This window comes from Lissotriton vulgaris, chromosome 9, assembly GCF_964263255.1.
Source record: "Lissotriton vulgaris chromosome 9, aLisVul1.2, whole genome shotgun sequence".
Classification (NCBI taxonomy): Eukaryota; Metazoa; Chordata; class Amphibia; order Caudata; family Salamandridae; genus Lissotriton; species Lissotriton vulgaris.
The window spans coordinates 363843123-363867605 of NC_141697.1; the positions used below are offsets into that span (position 1 = coordinate 363843123).

Genomic DNA, 24483 nt, shown 5'->3' on the forward strand with positions numbered 1-24483 from the left:
TTGATGAGAAAATAAAAGAGCACTTACAAAATTGTGTTTGGTTTTGGAGGTTTAGAAATAAGATAGAATTTATTTACGGATGTGATATATTTCATGTAGGAAGGGATCATTTATTTCTCTCGTCCTTTCGAAATGAATTGTTGTTAATCATTTCCTAGGCATCATTTTTTTGTATATTATGCTATAAGCAAGAGCCAACATTCTGGGTTGAAGCATTAGAACCACTGTTAGGGAAATCAGGATGACAAATATTCTGCCAGAGTCATGGAGGGGATCCATCATTACACCAATCCATAAGGCAGGGGATAGGTCGGAGCCTCAGAACTATCGGCAAGTGGCATTACAGGATAATGAGGCAAAATTCTTTGCGGGATCGCTCCTGGAAGAGCTCCAGGCCTGGGCAGAAGCAAAATCCATCATCCCCCTGAATCAGACTGGTTTTGCAAAGAATGTGGGGACGACCACAAATATAATAACGATGGCAATGCTCTTCGACAGGTTGGTAATGACCAGGGGCTCCCTGCATTTGTGCTTTATTGCTTACTAGCAGCCCGCCCCAGCGTTGCCTGGGGCAGAAGGGGGCTGCGGGCTGCATTATCCCAGGGCAGAACTCCCTCCCGCCTCCCGCCCCCCCCGCCTCCCGCCCTGGACTTCAGCAACACGGCGGTGCACCTGCCGACTCCCTCCCGCCTCCCGCCCGAACTTCAGCAACACGGCGGTGCACCCGCCGACTCCCTCCCGCCCCCCGCCTCCCGCCTCCCGCCCAGACTTCAGCAACACGGCGTTGCAGCCGCAACGTACCTCTCACTGCTCCTCTGCTTCCCGCCGGCTCCTCCGGTTCTCTCATACCGGCGCTGTTGTTCTCCGGCTCTTCCTGTTTCTGCTTCTCGCCGCTCCTCCCCTCACTCAGATGTCGCGCTGCTCTTCCTGGTTCTGGTGAACGCCGGCTGCTCCTCCCCTCACGCAGACGTCGCGGCCGGCGCTAGTTGCAAGGGACTACTTTGTTTTTAAATTATAATTTTTTAATTTACGTTTTAATTTTATTTTATGGAGCCTATGTCCATCTACACCCTCTGAGGATTACAAAAATGTATTGGGTGTATGGATTGGCGCTGTGGTTCCCGAGTTTACCTTGCCAAAAGGGGCAAGTTCTCTCTTTATAATAGTAGTATAGATAAAGCAGCCTTCGACCATGTAAAACGCAACAGATTGTGGTCAAAACTTCATAACTGGGGGCTCCCCAACCCCTCTAAACCTCCTGATAAGCCTGCATTCTAACACCTGGGTTCAGATTAAGCTGGGCGACGGAACACACTTGTCGAGACACATTCCAATGGACAAAGGGCTTAAGCAAGGCTGCGTTCTGGTCCCCACACTTTTCAACCTGTTTGTAGCTGACCTTATACCGAGATTAAACGCCTGCAACTCCATGCTCCAAAACTGGGAGATATCTTTGTGCCGTGTCTCCTATATGCAGATGATATAGTCTTGATCAGTAAAACGAGAGTAGGCCTCCAACATCTTATAAATGCAACTCATGATTATTCAAAGAAAAATGGTCTAGCGATAAACCTCGACAAAACTAAAACCATTACCGTGAGCAAGAAAAAGGAAAATCCCTCAATTTGGTACTTGGGTAATACCGGAATAGAGAGCACCACGGAATACAAATACCTGGGTGTAAAGATCTACAAAGGAGGTCAATTCCTTGCACAGAGAAATAGCATCAGGTGCAAAGGTATCGCTCTGGCAATCTCTCTAAAAACTTTGAACGCCAAATTAACTGGCCCGTTGATTCTGCCCATAGTCGAGGTGATTTGTGCAAAGTTACTGCCAACAATAACTTATGGAAGTGAAGCCCAGAAAGGAAGAGACGCCAAATTACTGGACTCCACAGTTTCAAACACATTTAGGTTTATATATCGGACTGCCCAAATATACATCAACCTCGCAAATAAGGCTCGAGTTTGGTATCCAGAAGCAAGTTCTTGCGAGACATGGGGCATACATCATAACGTGGGACAAAATACGAATAGCCGCTCCAGGGTCATTAAACGCACAGCTGTGGAAAGAGTTAAGCAGACATATTACTTCACCCACAGCGAAATATCTCAAAGATGGACTATACAAACTGGGACTGAACCAGCTGTGGGAAACTCCCACTAGCTCCGTTGTACTCAAGAAATTAACCTGGAAATCAGTCAAATTCCTATCGTGGCTGAAGGATAAAGCTTCACTCGCTGAAAGGTCTCATGGCTGGATGACTCTGAACACATACTGTGAGCAAGCAGCCCAGAAGTACTTTAACACAGGTTACGCCAAGCACACAAAAATCAGCTTTATGAAGTTTAGACTTGGCTTGTTGCCTGGCACTCAGCATTCTCCACCCTGGCTGAAGGAGAAGGTGGACCCTAGGTGCCGCCTATGCGGGTTAGCATCGGAAGACCTGCTGCATCTATTATGCTCCTGCAAACAACTCACACAAGAACGGCTACAAATATCAAAATTTAACCAGCGGGGAATTCGAACTAGGAGGCAAGCAGTTCTGGCTTGCCTTGCTCCAAGTGATCCCCATCTAAACTGTGCCTTGGTAACATTTTTGACAGCATGCACTAAGAAATTGCCGGAAGTTGAAATATTGACTGAAAGCTAAGTTTAAAATTTATGAACAAAGCATTATAACTAAGAATTACTGTGGTGTATGCATTTCTAGATATAACCTGCATGAACAAGTGTCTGCCTATACCCTAACTTTTAATGTAAAGTCTTTTTAATAGCATTTTTTACCATTTTATTATTATGGCATAGGTAAGGTAAAACTTTATTTGCATAGTTACTTAAAACCATTGCAATGCATACAATTAATACAACCATATTAAAATGTTCCATATTTAAAAGTGAATGCTCCCTCATGAGCGTCGCAACATGACCTTCAAAAGACGTTTCAATGTCAATACAATTTAAATGTCCCAGATGTTTTTGTCTTTACTGCCTGTGAGAGGTTGTAATCCGCTGTAAGATGTATCCAATCACTTAGTAAAATTTCCCCCATAGCGCAATGGACTACAAAGTGACGATCAGTTTGGCATTTTTAAGCGAGCTGCTTCGAGAAATTTAACTAACCTAGTGTTCAGTTGTGGTGATGAGGGATCAAAGCATGCCAGGACAGCTTGTCTCCTTGTCCTGATACCTCTTTGATTAAAGCAAGTTTTTAGCAGCTGTCTCCTTTCTTGACACAGCTCAGTGCAGGTGCAGATTGTATGAATGATGTCTCCCGAGTCCTTATTGCACAGACTACAGAGAGTAGAAGCCTGCTCCCTTTTCCAAGGTGGAAGCTGCTGCGTAGTTGGTAACACTCCAAGTCTGAACTTTAAAAATTTTTGTTTTAGTATTTTTGAATATCCCAGATTAAAGTAATGTTGTGGGGCTAAGTGCTTATATGTGGCCAAGGTCATCCAGGCATGCGCTCTGAGCGAGAAGGTCGCCTTATCCTCTAGAAAGGAGAGTGTCTTCAGCGTCTTCCACACCGTTTTTTTGAACGCCGAATGGAGGCAGTGTGTGTCCCATAAGGGGGACAGGCCTGTGATCGTCAGAGCCTCCTCAAGATATTGGCCTGCGGGTGATTTCGGCCTCTGTTGAATCTCTTGCCAGAGGAGGTAGTTTAATGTGTTTGGGTTTGCTGACCTAATCTTGTGCCAGCAGTTAATGAAAGCGCCGTAGCTAGCCCAAGTTTGCTTTATAAGGCCAAATTCCAGACGAATTTGTGCCGGTGAAGTGTAGGTCGGGAGGCTGAACAATGTTCTATATGCTTTAACAACTGTTTTGTCCAGCAGATTGCTGACTCTCCCACACAGTGCCTCAGTGCCGTAAGTAATAGAAGGCAATATTTTGGCCCGGGCTACCATCAGAAGTGGATTCAGAGTAGGGCCCAGTAATTTGGCTGAGACTCCCTTCAGAGAGAGTGCAAGAATCATCCCTTTCCTTTTGATCTCCTGTTGCTGGCTGTTGGCTAGACCATCTTTGTCTATATATATACCCAGGTATTTGTAAGCCTCTGCTGACTCGACGTGTTTATTACCCAGGCGCCACTGATAGGGCTTTTTTCGTTTCTTGTTTATTGTCATGGACCTTGTTTTATTTAAGTTTATTGAGAGACAGTTTTCTTTTGCATAGACCTCTAGACAGTTCAAGAGATGTTGCAGGCCCACTGCGGTGTAGCTGAGTAGGACAACGTCGTCCGCATAGAGTAGATTAGATATTGGGGAGCCCCCTAACCTGGGTGGGTGCGAGTTGCAGTTGTTAAGTGCCGGGGTTAAGTCTGCCATGAATAGGTTGAATAGCATGGGGGCCAGCACGCAGCCCTGTTTCAACCCTTTCGTTGTTTGAATTTTCCTTGAAAGATGCGTTCCTGAGCCCAATTTTACTTGAACCCAGGTGTTGGAGTGTAGGAGCATGATCAGTGATAGAAGATTGTTGGAAATACCCCATCTGGCTAGCTTCGCCCATAGTTTGGACCTGTCCACATTATCAAACGCGGCACTGTAATCAATGAAACAAGCGTGAAGCTGCATGTGCTTGGTTTTTGCCATGTCCATTAGCATTGACATTGCCATGATGTTAGTTATTGTGCCGGTGCTTTTTCGAAATCCTGTCTGGTTAAGCGGAATTATTTCTTTGTTTTCCACCCAAGTTGTCAATTCCTCCAGCAGTGTACCCGCAAAGTATTTAGCTTCATTGTCGATCAGGGCTACTAATCGATAATTGGCTGGTTGTTTCTTGCTGCCCGTTTTATGGATTGGCACAATTATCGACCCTTTCCAAGAGTCTGGAATTATGCCCAGATGTCGTACTTCAAGAAATAGTGAGTGCAGTATTTTTGCCCAATCCTCTGGTTTTTCTTTGAACACTGCTGGTGGAATACCATTCGGCCCTGGAGCTCCATCCTTTTTTCCCTTCTTGATCTGTTTTTTAATTAAGAGCTGTTCAGTGACGGGTGTACTTTTTTTGCTGTGTTGTTTAACTCCAGCGGGTATGCTGGTTGCCTTTACACATGAACCAGCTGTAGAGTTTGCGGGGGGGAAGCTAGCACTTTCCCTACTACAATCGATGGTGTCAACTACGTGCTCCGCTATTTTGATCTTCCCCGGCGTTGAGGCAGTGAAGCTTTGGGCACTGAAGTGAACTTTTATTATTATGGAGATTTTATATACAAAAATGGGTTTGTAATGAAATATTTTTGTGTTGCAATGGTTTTAACAGACTATGCAAATAAAATAAACTTGAACACTAGATTGACTCCAATCCTGAGATACATCTTTGCTGGGTACGAACTGTCGTGCACCACCAGCTTGTGTCAGAGAAGCGTGTGGTTTGATATCCAGGTCAAGGGATGGGCCTTCCTGGTCAATGTAGGCATAAAAGCATTTAGGACTACTACCTGCGTGTATCTGCGCCTGGCAGTGCTTGGCAATACTTTGCATTGCGTGGCTTGTCCCTTTTCATGCTAATTTGTTTGCTGTCCTTCATCCTGTCCTTCCATGTTTTCTCCTTTCCCGCTCTTCTGGATTTCTCTACAGTTGCTGTGGTTGTTTCTTCCTGACTCAGTTGCCTTTCACTTCCAGTTCTCCTTCAAGTCTCCCAACTGTGTTTTAAAGTTGTTACTTTCTACCTTCTTGTTTCCATTTCCTCTGATGGACTTAGGCTCACAGTACCCTGCTCAATGGAAGCAGTGTGTGACACGTTCTTAGTGGTACCCTTTTACCTAGTAGTCTTACCATAGGAACAACATGTAGCAGGAACTGTTGCGCAGTTTCTTTCTCAAATCTATTTCCTATTCAACCTCGAAAATTCCCCTAACAACAAATTACCCCTGTTATTGGAGTAGAGTGCATAACATAGTGCAGAATGTTTTACCATGAAATTCACTTTATATCATATACCTGACATTTAGGGAGAGACACGCTAATACAAAACAGATACCCAAGTATAACGAAACAATTGTAATTTGCCAAATACACTTATAGATCAACTACAATGTACTCCAGCCCAGCCTTGGAGTAAGTCAACCGCCACACATGGCCACCCACTAGTACTGTAAAATGCACCTGTACAAATCATTGGAGGCAGGTGATCACACTCACACGTAGGGAAACATATAAAATAAATTAAATTAAACAATTTGTTAAACTAAACTGTATTTAAAATATTCTACGTGACTTTTTAAAAAAAAAACAATTCAAATGTTAACGTTTTAATAAACATAACACTTTAATACAATATATAGTGAATGGAAATGATGTATTTAATGTAAATAGCAAGTAATCCAATATTGACACGTACAACAGACATGAAAATTTAAGGGGTGGAGGAATTAATGTTTTATTAAATTTGTGCTAATAAAAAAGTATTTTGTAATAAAAAATGTAATTAAGTTAAAATGCAATATGATACGTTCTAATGCATAAATGTTGTCGCTTGCTACTGTGGTAGGGTGAATAAGATTTAGTGAAATGCTTTGTAATGTAATACGTTTATTTAAAACATAATCTTTACATTTTTATTTTTATTTCATTTTGAAGAGGGTCCCTACTCCTTTCTATTAGGAAATCTCCGCCCTGATGGCGTAGATCCCCCACAAACAGGATGAAAGTTGCAAAAAGTAATATTTTGGTTGTAAATTCACCCTAGGAGTCTCCATCCCCACATTTGTGGGGTGGAGACTATTAAATACACATCTAGGTATAAATCGAAATATGGAATTGGTGAATTCCATCCGTGAAGAGACTTACACTTAGGTAAAGGTGTAGAACTACTTGTGAGGAGATCTGTCCAGGCAACTTTACCTTTGTGAATAGGGTCACCTGTCCCTTGGCTGCCCTTTGCCTTCTGACAGCTCTTTCCCATTAGCTATGGCCTTGACTGATCATGATCTTCCTTTAACTCTTCCCAGGCATTCTGCCTCCTGACTGCTCTTGGGCTTCCTCTTGGGTGCCCTATCTCCCTGGAGATATCTTCCATGCACCCTGCTCTTTGGTTGTTCTTGACCATGCTTCATCTATTTCCATGCATGCTCCCTAATATGGAGAAATGGGTGGGGGTGGACAGCAGTGCTTGTGCTGGGTGCAGGATTCTAGGCACTGTAGCAGCCTGCAGTGGTATGCATGCAACATGCTGCTTCTAGGTAATACACTAGTCTGCATCATTGGGACAAACCCGTTCTGAGGCACTGAGGCTGGGTGAACAGCTGAAGACAGTTGTAAGTTTGTCTAGTCCAATGCAGGTGTGGACGGACCAGCACTAAAGTACAGCTTCTGTCCACCAGGGTGGAAATAACATGAGCAGATGTGGTTCCCTGAAGGACGGGTGGAATCCACCCGTAATAAAATAAAAAATAAAAATCAGTGACTGCTTTGGTGTTCAGTACTGGCAAAGAGCAACACAAATTAAGGAATGATGTGTATTTTTAAAACTGACTCAAAATCTTGGAACCCTTTTTACGAAAAAAAAGTGTCTCGATATATTCTTCCCAGAATCCCCAGGTACCCAGACATAACATAGCGGGACGTTGATAGGAAAAAAAGAAAGCACCCCAAAACAAACGTATATATTAACTAAAAACACATGTAACATGAAGCCCTAATGGACACTTACTGATAAATGAGCTGGTGACAAATCGCTCAAAAAAATAACTTTGTTTTAGGTAAGAAATATATATATTATAGCGTAGAAGAAGGAGAGAAAGAGAAGACTTGCAGTGGTAACACTGCTCCCAGCGACTGTCAGGTTGCAAACGATTTGCGGCAAAATAGGAATAGTGTATTCTAAATTGTCGATCAAATCCACATTACATTTGAAATATTTTCTGATCAATAACGAAATGCAGCCGGTAGATGGCACTATATAATTGACAAAGCACGAAACCACGCTAGTAAACAATGTTCCGCACAGCACAGCACTGCCTGCGGGTCCTTCCTCTAAGTTAAACAATCCCAGAATGTAAAATAGTGTCGAGGTGAAAAGTTTATCAAGATTACTGTTTCAGTTGCAGTTTTCGAAGGTGCCCGCACCTCAAAGGGTACAGGAACGCTTTACCCTCTTAAGTAAAAGACTATTTATTTTGTGCCTTTTCGTTTTCGTTTTTAAAGTACGTTGAATATCAAAATAGAACAAGCATTGGCATAGCCAATAGGTCTAGCCTTTGTAACCTTATAAGTGTTTAGTTATCCAGCACAATATCCATTGTGCAACAACATTAACTGTTGCATGGTTAAACACTTATAAGGTCCCAAAGGCGAGACCTATTGGCTACGCCGCTGCTTGTTTTTTTTTGTTGCTATGGTGAGCAGCAGAGTTAGGGCTGGTGGCAAGGGCAACACGGATAATGGATGGACTGGAGAGCATGTGGGGGGCCACATGGACACCAGAGGGACGTCGGTTTTGGGGGGGGGGGGGGGTGGGCAACACAGATAATGGAGGTACTGCAGGTGTGCTAAGGCAACATGGACAAAGGAGGGAAGGGTGGTTGCAGGGCAACATGACCGCAAGTAGAGGAGGGTCGAATGGAGGGGGGCACATGGAGGGGGGAGAAGTAGATGAATGAAGAGTTATTTGAAAGTGGGTTGAAGGTGATGTGCAGAGTAGAAAGTGAAACTAGTTGGGGTCATACTATGTAAACTGGGCTACAGTAGGTTGAAGGGTTTCAGCAGTATTGTACCAACGTAGACTGTGGTAAATGGTTGATTGACACACAAATGTGCTGCTGCTTTTGATGTGAAACGTTGCATCATTTGTTGGCTTATCTCAAGTGAACAACTGAACACAGTACAGTAACAAGCCGATACCATAACAAACCTAAAACAGCATAGCAGAATTAAAACGTATCAGACACAAACAAAAACAGAATGCAACATAGCCAAAGGACAGCTTTTCTCATTTCAATTATGTTAATTGTATTGCGAATAACTTACTGTCCACAACTTTTGGGTAGCAAGAAAGGCCACTTTATTAAGACAGGTGCAAAAAATAACTCTAAACATAACATCTTGCAATTCATTATTTAATATACCAAAATTCCCCAACTTATCTTAGCAATCCTTATGAAATATGAACCCCCACCAAGTTAACCCAAACAAACCCAGAAGAAACTGACTCTTGTTGATACCCCCCTCCTTTCCTTTTACTGACCTTTGAGGATGGACCAACCCGCCCCAGGCTGCCCACCCCCCAGAAAAAACGTCTACCGACTAAAAATGGCAACCTAAACCTGTCTTAGCGTGGCAACCAGGAGAGACAGCTTAGGTAGTACCCAAAGCATAGCGAAAACAACTATCATACCCGCCGGCACAGTACCTTTCCCGCCCTTACTACCCCAATATATGCCTATTTCCCTCACGCTCCATTAGCTAAGCCCCCCCCCTGCACCTGTGGCCACTGTCCTTGCGCGAACAAACCCAGGGGAGAGACCGGTTCGCGCTCTGCTCCCCCTGGGTCCCTCCTCACGCAATAACTCACTGTCCGCACTTTTTGGGAAGCAAGAAAGGCCACTTTATTAAGACAGGTGCAAAAAATAACTCTAAACAAAACATCTCGCAATTCATTATTTAATAAACCAAAATTCCCCAACTTATCTTAGCAATCCTTATGAAAGATGAACACCCACCAAGTTAACCCAAACAAACCCAGAAGAAACTGACTCTTGTTGATGCCCCGCTCCATTCCTTTTACTGACCTTTGAGGATGGACCAACCAGCTCCAGGCTGCCCACCAACCAGGAAAACCGAATAGAGTTTTCCTGCCCACCAAATGGAAGCCGTCAAGCCCGTCCTGTAGAGCACCACAGATGTTTGTCCAATAGCTGAGAAATCAAATCCCGCAATTCCAATAAATAGAATGCCAGCCCCATCTGAGACAAGTGGACCCCATCCTCTCGGAAAGGATGCCCCTCTGTAAGCTGTATATGAGTGTGAGATAAAACATGAACCCCCACGCACTTATAAAATATTCGCATAGCTCTATTAAATTTTCTCCGTGCTCTTTCAATAGCTGCGTGATTTCGTGCTCCTCTCCAATGCAGCCGCGGTACGAATTCCGTCCAAGTCACCATGGTCCTCACCCAGGTGTCTTTGATGACAGACAGATCCAATTTCATTAGTTTAATCAAAGTCAGGCCAGAGAGGTCTACAAGATTGTTCTCGCCGAGGTGAAGAACCAGCAAATCCGAAGGCCCCCCACGCAGAGCACTGACAACAAGGGAGAAACCCCCCCCAAAGCATTCCCCCTTTACCATTCCATAGCACCTCATGGCTAAAACTGTTGAGTCCAAGTGATCTCCCACAAAGCTGTTGCTCAGCATAAACCGCAGCCTATTTAACGAAGGAGTGTCCCACAATCCAAGTTGTCCGTTTACCTTTGACAGTCAGGAAGACAACTGAAAATTACTTCCTAACATACTTTTCGCAGCATTTGGACCTCCATCTCCCATTTCTGCGGATTTGTGGCCAGTCCCACCCCAATCTGGCAGCCTCAGCTGCTGCCCCAATACGGAAAGAGTGCGTTCCAAAATGTGGAGGATTCTCCCCCAAATGCAGCAACACCTTCCACAAAACCGGCAACAACTGAGCAATAGAAATTGGACTCCCATCAGCATGACAAAAGATAACACCAGGCGTGAAAAAAGAAGGGCCCCTAAAATGTTTTCATTCCCAGACCGGGCGACAAAAATCCAAACCACTCTTGCCCAAGAAAACCCATTTACCCCTACCCAACTGATCAGTCTTGGAAGCCCTCAGCCAAAGCCTCAATCTGTCGCCCTCCACAATGACCTCATCACTATTCATGCTAGCCCTGGTCCTTAAACCAAGTAGCTCCGAAGCCTTGAATGCCCAAAAAATAACCATTGAAAACATAACCGAGATTTCCCACACTCAAATTCATTGTAGCAGCAAGAAGGCAACTGGGACAACGTCCTCTGTAGCAAATAAAAAGTCACTGACTGCCGCAACCGCTTAGAACCAGCCTGTTGCCTACCCAAGCCCTTCAGGACCTTTTTCACCAAAACCCCCCCCACAGGATCCCTCCCCCACTGCAGCTGCCCATAAAATGAAATGCCAGCTAATTTGCCAGAATTAGTGGTATGGGAAAGACCCTTATCGATCAGGTGTAAAAAAAATTGTTGTAAATGAATCTAGTACCCTAGTGTAAACTTTCCCGATTCATGCCCTTATATAGGTATACTTTATTATATCCTTATATAGGCATATAAATCACTACCATATTTGGCCTAAGCCTTGCAGCCCAAATACGGCATGGCTACTTTCACTAAGTTCCGAGAATCAACAACGATTTCTTGGAAAAACCCGCCTCCAGCAGCTAGGGACTTCCCCCTGCTTGAATATTGAGTTTTCCAAGAAATCCTGGAGTTTTCAAAGAATCTAGCCTTTGAGTGATGTTATTAATCCAATCATGCGTCAAACCTGCACCTTCAAAGTATAAATATGCCTAGGTTTGCTCAGACAAACACACTGTGGTTTGGAGCAGATCGACTATCTACTTGCCCGACGCCCTGCAGCAGCAAGTGCCGAAGGAAGCCGACCCTCCAGCTAAATATTGTTAAGTATACAGAGCCTCTGACACCATGGATCACACAAATTATTTTATGTTCAAGTCCTATTTATTGACAATGAACGCTCATGTTTTTTAGCACGTTATTTTATGAAGAATTCAAAGGGGTACACATTGGGTGTGAACAACTCAGTTTTGATTGTCTCCTTATATCATAAAGTACATTCAATATTTACAACAATTACCTTGCTGGCTACTAGGTGGATAAACGTGAAAAAAATACACAGTGAAAAAATTAATGAGTTCAAATATCAACAATACACAGTGGAAAGAAAAGTAAGTGCATATATCAACAAAATCTTATTTACAATTGATATTTCAGGGTCCTACTATGAATCTGAGGAAGGTTATATTGGCATCCCAGGGGAATGTTATCAATTTATCCCTCAAAGGAATAGTTAATTGTCCTGTATCTTGCCAGGGAAAATCGTTTGTTCCAAAAAGTATTTAATGCCTAGTTGTGAGATGCGTCTCTCACTGTATGTCCTGATTATTTAGTTGGATCATAGGGCATATATTTCTCCTGGCACTGGAGTTGAGCCTAGGCGTTTCGACCTTGGTAAAAATCTTGACAGGGTGAATTGTTTAGACAGGTCTTCATCAGGGCTCGCAGTAGGTGCTGTGGAACATCATGTTAAACCTACGGGAAAGTTTTAAGGAGCATGTTTTAGTGGTTGGGTATGGATTATAGGACCATGTACAGTGCTTATTGGTAATATCTACAGATGCTGGTTAGTACAATTAAAGATCACGTACCCAAGTGTAGAAGGCAGTACTGCATTCAGTATTTACAATTGAATTGCGGGAGGCGGGGTGGTGATTTCTCACACGCCGGTGTGGTGAAGCTGTGTGTCCGCAGTCCTGTGTTACTGCGGAGAGAAGCAGGGAAAATGGGTTCAGACCTTCTAGTTGGTCAAGTTAGTCCTGTGGGCATCTCTTAATTAGGGGTTCAGGGCCTGTTTCATGGTGCATGCGAAAGGACGGGTGTGCCGGTCTCTTATATTGTTGAACTAGCATGGAACGTATGCACTCTGTTGTTTGTTACAGGATTATAGTTTTGCCCTAGTGTATCTGTGGTCGGCCAGGGCGTTGCGTACCTGGGGATGGTCTTAATGATTCTGTTAAAGTATGAAAATTATTAATAGGGACAATGAAGAACACATACAAGGTTTTCAAAAGAATAGTGGCTTTATTGCCAATTAAAGCTGCAGCTTGAGACAATTTGCAGGTTTGCAAAGTGATCTACCTTCACAGAGAGAATTCAGGCTTTATATATGTTCACAATCTCTTGACAAGTTATTCATTAACTATTACATCATGGTGGGACCATGCTAGAATTAAATCCACGTGTACATTGCAGTATCAAGGTGCATTTCAGAAATATGTCTACGTTCACATTTTACATTATTTGCGACACATCGGACCATGCAGCTTCAGGTTAATCTTTAAACCACCATCTCCTGACTTTTCAGCCTTGCCTTGGCCAGTTATCGTGAAATGTACATATTCAATGTTGATCTACTTATCAGCAGTGGCCCGTGTTTTCTGCTTTCTCATACAATGACGCATTTGCTATCTGTGCTGGGCACACACTTTGCCTCTTTAGGCCAACAAGGCACGGACAGGCCGAACTTATCACATTTTAGGTCAGCGAGCAATTCCTGGAAAAAGCTCGCTGAACTGACTGAACTGTATCTGGTACATAGGTGAAAGCTAGTGAATCATTAAACACTTTGGAGTTTCAAACAGAATGGGCACGCACAAGCTCATCTGTCTTTCTTTGCTGGTTTTCAGCTGAATTTCAGACAACTTAAGTTAACCCCTTGTGTACCAGCCGTGCACCATGGAGCAACATTTCATTATAATAATGGGATCTGTTCATTTGCAAGCAGGTTACAGACAGAAATTAATATAAACTGCAGTTCAATTCAATATTGTAATTTTTCATCTTTGACAAATCGACCCTTTGAACCTCAGTTTAAAACAATTTCATCACGCAGCTGATCATAATTAATAATTATATTGTTCATTCTTATCATCGTCAGAAATGTCTATGTTCATTAACTCAGTAGTGACTGTTTGCATCAGCATCCTTTCTTTTTCCTTTAATTTTCTCACTTGGCATTTTGTCATCTGTCCCAATAGTTGACAGCACATTGGCAGGCAATTAACTAATAGACAACAGCCTATTATTAGTAGGAAAATTGTTATGAATACCATCCCTATCTTCCAACCCCATGCGCTCAACCAACTCCAAAGTGAACCTCCTATATCCCATGTACCAGAATCCTGATGTGCTTCTACACCTATATGATGCAATCTTTTTATTGCTTCCCTGACAGTAACAGAGGAGTCCGGGACATAGGTGCAACAGGACGCCCCTATAATTGCACAGACTCCTCCCCTTTCTGCTAGCATCATGTCGAGGATCATTCTGTTTTGTAACGAAACTAATCTCACAGCTTGAAGCTCTACTGTAATATTTTCAAGTATGCTTGTTGTTTCATTTATTGTTGCTTCTAGTAGCCTGGATAATCTACGTATATCTCTGGAGTTGATAGCTGGACCAATCCATGGTATCACTCCTTTAAATATATCACCCGCTATCTGTGATGCTGTATCTCTTTGATCCACATCCACACTTCTCCTGCCTCTCCGTGGTGCATGTCTTTGCATGTCCCTTCGAACTTCTTTTGTGTCTTTTATTGCTATAGCAGGTAATACAAAACCTAGGTGACAACAACCACCCCAATTTGTTGGAAGCCATGTATAAGCCTTTTCTCCACAAATGAAATAAATTGAGTCACCTACGTAAAGTGGAATGCTAATATTTCCGGCCGTCATTTCAAATGTCATGTTACAATTTGTACTATTTCCTACCTGATAGGTCCCATTACTCTTAATACATATACTCCCTATTGCGTTGTGTTTTCTTAATTTTAACTTTAAAAATGGTATATTCTTATTTGCTTCTTTTGATGGGCCTGCTATCCCAATACTTGTATTCTTATTTGGAAAGAGCGGGGTAAAGATGTCAGACAGGGGAAATGTTGCATTTGGTTCTATCACGTCCGTGCAGTTCCCTAGTGTCAGAATATCTGCCATATATTTGTTATATAATGTTCCTGCAGGTGGGGCCATAGTTGCCCCTGCACCAGCAGTACTTTTCTTTAAGTTCTGCAAAACAGCTATCAGTTCTATTTTTACTATTGTTATGTAAATGGCATAACAGGATGCTGCAAACGGTAGTGGGACTTGAACCAGGGGCAAACTTTGGTCTACAGAAGCTGGGAATTGCAAACATATCCAGCAATCTCCCTTTGTTAATATCTTATTGGTATGATGCATCAAAGTCACAAAGGAATTGTGGTGCATATCTTCTCTGTGGGCTATTTCTTCAGGTGACAAAGTGTATGCAGGTATTGTAGCAGGTGTTGTTGGCGTTGAGATCAACTTTTCCATGGGATAGAACACATCTAATAGATATACAGTAATTAATGCTAATAATAACAGGCAGAATATCACCCCAGATATGCACATTTTAGACTTGTACCATTTTCTCTTCATTTTTAGAACTGTATTTTCCCTATCCATATCTATCTATCTATTCTTATACTTTCTTTAATTGGGTGTAGTGCTATTGATGACACTATGTTGTGAATTATCACTATGAATCTTTACTATAATATAGGCTAAACACACAAAAAGCATAAACACATATAAGGTGAGACTGTAATATAAAATATATTGCGAACAGCTATTCGTTAATATTTCAGATGGTCTCTGAGTATTTCTTTGTACTTCTCTCCTCCCAAAGATATGCATGTGATTCTTGAAAAACACGACCCTTTGATCATAGATATCACTTGTTAGTGCAACCACATTTATATTTACAGGAGTGTCCACTATACCTCACTCCAAATGTATCTTTCTGAAGCTAGTTATCCTGATGATCTGGAAAAAGTCCTTTGCTGGTTGCTGCAGCAGCACGGGTGCTCGCAGTGACAGAAGGACCCGCAAATTCCTTCTGGATCCGTTCAAGTCCTTTGCTGGTTGCTGCAGCAGCACGGGTGCTCGCAGTGACAGAAGGACTCGCAAATACCTTCTGGATCAGTTCATCTACTAATTACCGCAGTGGCACGGGCACTATGCAGTTACAGGAGGACTCGCAAATACCTCCTGGATCAGTTCATCTACTCAACGTTGTATTGGCCCACTTTTTACTAAGAACTTCCCTAATGAATTGTTGTAGTCTCTTCCTGTTATGCAGACAGGTTGTTATTCCTGGTGGTAGTGTGCAATACACCCTAGTTTATTTTTCTCAGTCAGCAAGTACTCTATTCAAGGCTTCTTGTAATGCTAGACTATTCAAATCTTGCATTAGTTGGTATTCTAGCTGACTAAATACTTCCTCAAGGTAGCTGAGTGCGACTTCGTTGTCTTCTTCACTGCTATTCTCAAAGTCAAAAATCGTTGTCAAGATATCTGTTAAGATAATATCTAATAGTAGTACTTCATCTATTTCTTGCAGAAGATCAGGTACCAGAATTACTGACATTTCATCTCCTTCTTCTTTGTAGATCTCAAATTGTACCTTTTTTCTTCTTTGATCAGTTCTGGTGTTGGCATGTGCTGCTGACCTGGGTCTTGGCTGGATGCAGTCTCAGGAGGTGCCCTTTTGATGTGGCTGGCGTGGATCCAAGATTTGTTGTTGGTGCACTTCACTGCTGTCTTTGTGGCGAGTAGTACCTGTTGTGGTCCTTTCCAGCGAGCCTGGAGACAGTTGGACCTCTGAAATGCTTTGATGAGCACCCAGTCACCGGGCTTGAACTTGTGCCCCTCGACCTGCAGCGGCTCTGGAAGAGCTCCCTTCACGTGCTGGTTGATAGAAGCAAGAGTACGTGTAAGTGACATGCAGTAATCATTCAACAGTTCATTCGTCATCATAGGCAGAGCATTTTTGTCTGGAACTCCCCAAGCTACCATTGGCAACCCAGTGACGATCTCGTGCGCACTGAGTTTGGTCTTGGCATCTGGTGTGCTCCTCATGCTCATTAGGGCAATAGGTAGGGCATCCATCCAGGTTAATATTGTGTCAGCACATATTTTTGCTATCTTGGACTTAAGCACGCCATTCTTTCTTTCCACTGCGCCAGCGGCCTCTGGATGGTAGGCGCAGTGTAGCTTCTGCTGTATTCCCAAGGCTTTGCATGTAACCTTTATTAGTTTATTACAGAAGTGACTGCCATTGTCTGAAAATATTGTTTTTGGGACCCCAAAACGTGGGATCAGTTCCTTTATCAAGCACTTGGCTGTTGAGATGGCATCATTGTGTTTCACCGGATATGCCTCTATCCACTTTGAATACATGCACACCACCACCAGGATATACCTATACTTATTTGTAAGGGGCATCTCCACATAGTCTATTTGCAGGGCTTCAAATGGCATTGTTGGTTTCTGAAAGTGGCCTTTGGGTACTGGAGCAGTCTTACCCACATTGTACTGTGCACATACCATACATGTTTGACATATCTCCTGTGCTATTTTTCTTATGTTCTTGTTCACCCAGAACTTGTCCATGCAATTTACAATTGCATCTCTACATATATGTGCTGGGCCATGCATGGCCAAACACATAGAGTAGACCATCCTGTCTGGTAACATGTATTTATCCTTGGCGTCATTCATCCAACATCCTTGAACAAATGACCCGTTCTTTGACCAACTCATCTGTTCTTCTGTGGTTGCTCCTTGTTGCATTAGTCTTATACCTTCACTTGTTAGATCTAGTGACTTCACTTCATCTGGTAATTCTTGGACAGTTAGTACTAGTGCTGAATTATTTCTTACTGTCTGTTTTGCTGTTATGTCAGCAAATGCATTTCCCTGGCCTACCTTGTCTGTTACTTTTCTGTGGGCGCTGCATTTAACTATGGCCAATTTCTTTGGAAGTGCCAGGGAGTTAAGTAATTTGGTGATAAGCATTCCGTGCTGTATCTTTGTGCCTTGTGAGGTAATGAAACCTCTTTCCTTCCAGAGTCTTCCAAAGGAATGTGCCACATTAAAGGCATATTGGCTGTCTGTATATATGTTAACACACCTTCCTTCAGATAATTCACAAGCTCGTGTGAGTGCCACAAGTTCTGCTGCTTGTGCAGACAACTCGGGTATCTTACAGGACTCAACTACAGTTTTATTTGTTACAACTGCATAGGCTGCTGATGTATTTCCATCCTCTGTTCTAAGGCAGGAACCATCCACCCACAATTCTCCCTCTGCATCTGCATAGGCCATGTCTGTCATGTCAATTCTCCCTTTTGTTTGCTCTTCAGTTAACAAAATACAATCATGGTCTGTGTCCACTAGATCATCAGTGGGAATGGGTAACAGAGTAGCAGGGTTAAGCACATTGCATTTGTGAAGTGTCACATTTGCTGCAAATAAACAGATCTCATACTGCGTGAGCCTGGCATTTGTGAGGTGTTGCGTACGTGTCTTGTTTAGTATCAGCTCTACGGCATGTGGAACATAGACATCAACTTCATGTCCCATTATTATGCTTTCTGCACGTTGTAGTGCTAAGGCGGTTGCTGCAACAGAACGTATACAGGAAGGTAAAGCCTTGGCTACAGTATCCAAGGTGGCAGAGAAATATGCGCATGGTCTTTTGTGGTCACCAAACTGCTGGCATAGAACCCCAAGAGCACTCCCGTCAGACTCATGAACATAGAGTTGGAAAGACTTAGAATAGTCTGGTAGGCCTAAAGCAGGAGCAGAGCAGAGAGCTTGCCGAATGGCAAGGAAGCTTTGTTCATGTTCTGGCAACCACTGAAGGGGTTCGGGCGTGTCCTTGTGGGTCAGGGCCAATAAAGGTTTTGAAATCAAGGAGAAGTTAGCAATCCAATGTCGACAATAACTGGCCATACCTAAAAAGGCTCGCACCTGTTTTTGGGTGCGTGGCACTGGTGTCTGTAGAATCAATTTAATGCGCTTATCATCCAATCTTCTCTGCCCTTTCGACAGGATGTGTCCTAGGTAGGATACTTCCTGTTGAACAAATTGAATCTTTTCTGGTGAAACTTTGTGACCACGTTCAGCTAAGAAATTTAACAAATTAATGGTGTCAGTTGTACATTGTGCCTCAGAGATGCTACCAAGTAGCAGGTCATCTATATATTGTATTAGCACAGAGTTAGATGATAAATTGAATGTGTCTAGTTCTCTCTTTAAGGCCTGGTTGTAAATGCTCGGACTTTCTGTGAACCCTTGAGGGGCCCTACAGAAGCAGAAGCTTCTGCCGCCTATAGAGAATGAAAAGAGGTACATGCTACCCTCATCTATTGGGATTGAGAAGAAGGCATTCTTCAAATCTACCACAGAAAAATATGCCATTTCTGGTGACAGTGTTGACAATATTGATACTACATTTGGGACAACCGGGAACTGTGGCACCACTATTTTATTTATTTCCCTCAGATCAACTATGAATCTGTAACTTTTTTCATTAGTATTTCCATCGCTCTTTTTTAAGACCGGTAGGATAGGGCTGTTACAAGGACTGCCTGATATTTCTTTAACAATCCCTTCTTTCAGTAAGTCAGCTATTATGTCCTGCAATCCCTTTAGACCCTCTGGAGCAATTTTGTACTGTGGTATTCTTGGTAATTTTACATTCTGTTTGACTGTAATAGTGACAGGTGTGATGTTCATTTTCCCTGTGTCATTTTTGTGTTTTGCCCATATTCTTGAATCTATTTGATCCATTATTTGTGCGGCAATATTTTGTATTCCTATTGATAGGAAACAGTTGTCCATTTCCTCTGTCATTGGTCCATCTACTTCCAAGAAAACTCCGTCTGCAGTGCACTTAATAGTGACATTCATCTTTTTTAGCAAATCCAATCCCAACAAATTAAATGCACATTTGTCTGATATAAGGAATGAATGCGTGTCCTGAATTGGGCCTATGCTGTATTTCAAGGGTGCTGAAATTGGGCTTGTTACAAGTATGTTGGTGAATCCCACTGACTTATTTATTTTTCCCGAGAGAGGAACATCTGGAAACTTTTTCTTGGTCAAGGAGGAATTGGTGGCCCCTGTATCTATTAGTAATTCCACAGGTGTACCTACAATCTTACCCCTCACATATGGTCCAGTGGGATCTACAGGGATTACCATCCTCTGTATTAACTCTCTCGGGCCCCCCTATTGTGCATAATAGTCCCATTCCCCTTGGGGCCCTTCCTGATATATTCCATCATAAGGGTGATGCACCTGCATTTTTGGTATTTGTTCATTATCAAAAAAATTTGTGTTGGGGGGATACTCTGTAGGGCCATGCTGTGAGTCACGTCCTTGCTGTTGATATCCACCTCTTCCCATGCTCCTTCCCCGGCCTCTTGATCTTCCCATCCCACCCCCTCTTTGTGACTGCTTGACGGGGTGTGGGCATTGAGCTCTCCAGTGATCCTGACCCCCACAATTAAAGCATCCTTGTGGGTGTGCTTGTTCAATTGTGGTGGTATGCTGTGTAGGGGGAGTAGAAAATGACCTTTGTGGGCTCCCACGGCCTCTTCCTCTACCCCTGCCTCTTTGTCCTCTGCTGCTATACTGGTTTGACTGCTGAATCAAAACTTTAGTTTTTAACTCTTTTAATTTGTTATTTTTACTTTCCAACTCCTTTTTACCTAGCATTTCGTAATACTGTGCCAATTGTAAAACTTCTGTTAGTGGTTTGCATGACCAAGTAGGGTTGTACTCTAGAATCCCTTTTTTAATCGATGGTTTCAAATTATTTACAAAACAAGAGACAAGTGCACTTTGTGTTGCTTCCTTTTCAGTATCTAAACCACTTGAAGCTGTGAAGACTTTCTGTATTCTGGCGAAAAACCCAGATACTGTTTCTTCAGTGTCCTGAATGCATGCATTTAATTTTGACCAGTCTATTTGTTTTCTGGGGACCAGTGTATTTACTTTAGCCATTATTTTTGCTGGTAAGTCTCTAATATCATCTGATATGTCCTCTCCTTGTTCCCTTTTTGCTTTAGTAATATCTTCCCATTTTATTTTTAATACTTCATCATCCTCTCTCCTTATTTTTCCCCAAATGTCTGGTGGCAAGATTATAGAAAACATTTGTTCTATGTCATCCAGTGTGAGAGTGCCAACTCTTAGTATTATTTCTGTCTGTCTGTACCATTGTTCTCTGTCTTGTCTAATGTCTGGAAATTGAAGTGCAAATCTATGCAATTCAACATTTGACCATGGTGTGTGAACTTTAATAGTGGGCTTCCCTTCCTTATTTCCTGGTACTTCTCTTAATGGCAAGGCTCTAGAAGTGGAAAGAGTACTATCTTCCTCCTGTTTACCTTTTTTCTTTTTTTGTACATTTTTGTTGTAGCATCAAAAGAGTATCTATCCATTCAGCTAATATCTGGACAGCCTCTAATATATCTGTGCTTGATGCCCCTACATCATCTATTGCTTCTGATATTGCGTTGCTATGATCACGGGACAATCTGTCAGGTTGGGGGTAGCCGTCTTCCTCAGGCCAATATTTTTCCCAGTCTTTAAACCAGTTGTAACTTTTTTTGTCTAATTTTTCCAAAGCACTGCGTTGAAGCGCAGGCGTGAATTCTGGGGGGAAGCGACTTTTCGCAGTACGCCATGTAGAAGTACCATTTTTCATAATGTCTATCACCCACTCGTGTATCATTTTCTGTTCTTTTTCTGTTATTTTTGGCCTTAACCCTTGTCTACCAGAGGTAGAGAGAGGTGTTTCTTGTAGTGCTACAGGTACTGTCTTACTAGTTGGTGATGTATGTTGTGGTGTGTGTGTCTGTGGTGCTGATGTAGTTTGCATTGTTTGTGGGCTGTATGGTGGTGGAGTTGTTAATAATGCCTCTATTACAGGGTCTTCTGTATCTTCCTGTTCTAAGGGAGCATTAGGTAGAGTGGGGTACACATCTGGTATGGGCTTGTGAACTGTAAGACATTTATCCATTTCCATTTCTTTTTCCCTACAACTTGTTACACATCTTTCTTTTGCCTTCTCCCTATCATATGCCAAAGCTTTCCCTTTCGTTGTCCTAGGTTCCCCTGGCCATCTGTTAGCGGCATATGATCGCCATGCATGAAATGCATCCCATTGTAATAAACGTACTTTCTTCCCTTTCTTTTCACGTTCCCTTAAACAATCTTCTAAATAAAGCATTTTATCTCTGTCAAATGTCCCATATTCTGGAAACTGTAGATCAGGATTTTTTCTAGTATAATGAGTCCATTGATCTAAGTGCATAGCTGTATGGTACCCTTTTTTCCGTGCCACGTACCATGCTGGTGTGCCACGAGGAGGTGTTGGTTGAGTGACATCTAAGGCTGTCCTGCGGCCTTTAGCTGTGCTCAAAAATAGTTTGCTAAGCATTTTGAATTTTATTCAGTTACTATTTTAATTATCTTTCCTCTTCTATCACTTGTAATCTCTTTTTATTTTAAAGTGCTCTTAAAATACACTATTGTACACTACTTTACACACTTTTTTATACTATTTTTCAAAACTTTTGCAAGATACAGTTGTATGACCTATGTCAACAATATGCATATGTACTTTTAATTTTTAGACGTCTTTCAAAAGCATGCTCTGTCTAAAGGCGACCACCCATGGTCCCTCTTAGAAAAGCGACCACCCACGGTCCTTTCTCCTGTCCTTGGGATCCTTAAGATCTTTCACAGGTTGGACAGTCCTCAGGCACTTATCTTAAAGGCACCCTAAGACCTCCCCTAGAGACCCCTAATGGATCTCAGTTTGTACTTTCTAATGTATTGTAGAAAAAAAAGACTATTTCAATTGACAATATTGAGTTCAGTGCAATGAAGCACTGCCTACCTGAACATTAGACCATTCAGTATGCCGTTGTATGCGTCCTTCTTTGCTGTGGCAACAAAATCACCTGATGGCTCAAGGGAAGCTGGTGGTGTCTTTTGTCAAAGGCTTATCAACGGGAGCCCCGTCATCTGGGCGTGTCAGGAAACAAGTCCTCTCAGTAGCTGCGCAGAATACACCGAGACATCAAGGCTCCTGAAGAATCCAAAGACAGCAGCTCTGTATCCTCTGCAGAGACCATCAGTTCCCCACGAGTCACTGGCACCATCTGTAAAAGTCAAAAATTTATTAATAGGGACAATGAAGAACACATACAAGGTTTTCAAAAGAATAGTGGCTTTATTGCCAATTAAAGCTGCAGCTTGAGACAATTTGCAGGTTTGCAAAGTGATCTACCTTCACAGAGAGAATTCAGGCTTTATATATGTTCACAATCTCTTGACAAGTTATTCATTAACTATTACATCATGGTGGGACCATGCTAGAATTAAATCCACGTGTACATTGCAGTATCAAGGTGCATTTCAGAAATATGTCTACGTTCACATTTTACATTATTTGCGACACATCGGACCATGCAGCTTCAGGTTAATCTTTAAACCACCATCTCCTGACTTTTCAGCCTTGCCTTGGCCAGTTATCTTGAAATGTACATATTCAATGTTGATCTACTTATCAGCAGTGGCCCGTGTTTTCTGCTTTCTCATACAATGACGCATTTGCTATCTGTGCTGGGCACACACTTTGCCTCTTTAGGCCAACAAGGCACGGACAGGCCGAACTTATCACATTTTAGGTCAGCGAGCAATTCCTGGAAAAAGCTCGCTGAACTGACTGAACTGTATCTGGTACATAGGTGAAAGCTAGTGAATCATTAAACACTTTGGAGTTTCAAACAGAATGGGCACGCACAAGCTCATCTGTCTTTCTTTGCTGGTTTTCAGCTGAATTTCAGACAACTTAAGTTAACCCCTTGTGTACCAGCCGTGCACCATGGAGCAACATTTCATTATAATAATGGGATCTGTTCATTTGCAAGCAGGTTACAGACAGAAATTAATATAAACTGCAGTTCAATTCAATATTGTAATTTTTCATCTTTGACAATTCTTTAAGAGCGCCACGGCGTCATCATCGCGGAACAGTCTCTCCGCGCGGTTGAGGAGCAAGGGTGCGTCGCATTCCCGGCGTCTCCTTTGTAGAACGTGTTGCTTCTCTCTCGGCTCTCGCTGTAGTGAGTTTACACAGCGCTCGGCCGATGTGGAGTCTTACATCCTGGTTGGGGATGAGAGCAGGGCTGTCATAGGCGTGTTCACCGACTGTAGTGTCTCGGTGCCCCTGATAGGACGGCGTCTTCGCGTCATGGGCATGTGATCTCGTTGCTATGAGATCAAGATGCTTTTTTCTTGAGTGGAAGCCTCGGTCATCGCGCTGGGTTTTGTATTATGTTTAACAAATACAACTGGAAATTTCCGCTAGTTCGTTTAGTCCGTGGTTGACAGTATCTAGGTACATAATAGTTTTGGCTTCTTGCTTGGACAGGTTATCGGCCAAATTTTTTCCTTTCACCTGTTTTACCACAGTCCATTTGAGGTCATCTGGTCTGTGCTGTTTTTCAATGCAGTGGGAGACCATTGGTGCATTTTCCTTTTTGCATCGAATTCTGGAGCGATGTTGCGATATTCTTGTTTTTATGGGTTGGCTTGTTTTGCCAACATACGCAAGTCCGCAAGGGCATATGGCACAGTAGATAACGTTGCAGGTATTGCAGTTTGTAAATACCTCATGTTTAATTTGTTTCTGGCCATAATAGAATATTGTTCCTTCTATGGTGCTATTACAGGAAATGCAGTTACCGCATTTATGATGTCCTTTGACCGGTGGAAGGTTCAGGAGTGATTGAATTGAACTTTCTTGCCTTGGTAATGTTGTGTCCGCTCGAACCAATTTGTTTCTCTTCTCACACTCTCATTCTTTTT

The 24483-nt window shown here is 42.6% G+C and overlaps 1 long non-coding RNA gene across 1 annotated transcript; it reads right to left on the bottom strand.

Moving 5' to 3' along the window:
- Positions 1–15383: 15383 nt before the first annotated feature.
- On the bottom strand, positions 15384–22757 carry LOC147690141 (uncharacterized). Its single transcript, XR_015299930.1, has 2 exons — positions 22508–22757; positions 15384–16497 (listed from the first exon to the last, which is right to left on the bottom strand). It is a non-coding gene; the product is annotated as an uncharacterized LOC147690141 (long non-coding RNA).
- Positions 22758–24483: the final 1726 nt, after the last annotated feature.